Source organism: Penaeus monodon, chromosome 15, assembly GCF_015228065.2.
Source record: "Penaeus monodon isolate SGIC_2016 chromosome 15, NSTDA_Pmon_1, whole genome shotgun sequence".
In the NCBI taxonomy this organism is placed as follows: Eukaryota; Metazoa; Arthropoda; class Malacostraca; order Decapoda; family Penaeidae; genus Penaeus; species Penaeus monodon.
The window spans coordinates 32404762-32405423 of NC_051400.1; the positions used below are offsets into that span (position 1 = coordinate 32404762).

At 38.1% G+C, this 662-nt stretch overlaps 1 protein-coding gene across 1 annotated transcript in view; it reads left to right on the top strand.

Moving 5' to 3' along the window:
* Positions 1-662, top strand: part of LOC119581953 — a gene marked incomplete in the record, with an annotated part of 15950 nt that overhangs the window by 10649 nt on the left and 4639 nt on the right.

A 662-nucleotide genomic window follows, 5' to 3' on the forward strand; every position in this document is an offset into this window, starting at 1 on the left:
CTGTAGAATCGGACTCATACTTTTAAGGCGTGATTTGAAATTGTGGGTTCTTAGGTATCTTATCTCCATTTATTTGTTCACATAGGATTAAAATATTTAGGAGTCTTTCATTTATTTTTTAAAGATTTCGTCGTGCTAGGTATAAAAAGAGAAGAGCTTGGACAACCCCCCAAGGCAAATGCCACGACTTCCATGACAAACCTGTTTAGTAAAAAAAAAATAATGATTATGAAATAAATTCGTTGCTCCTATATGTCTGGCTCTGAGTGCCGATTACGAATAGAATTAATTCCTTGACATAAGTGATGAATCGGTCACAAAATCAAGATTTTAGCTTGAAGAAACAAAGGTTAATATGATGGATATATAGCATTTACGTAAAATAACGACCGTAGTTTCTTTTTTCCCAGTTTTGAATTGCAGAGCGCGTCTGGCACACGACCAAGGTCTATAGAAGTATCCGTGGTGCATTGCGGACACTTTTGGAGGGCTTATTAGGTCAGAAATCGTCTGTTGGGTAAAAATGATAGTTACAGGCCATACTAACATAAAAGCAGCTCAGGTGTGTGGGAAAGAAAATTAGGATACCCAGATAGTTGGCGGGCGCTCACAAGTTGAAAACACGAAACATGCTCTAAGGTATCTCTAGCGTCTGATTACGC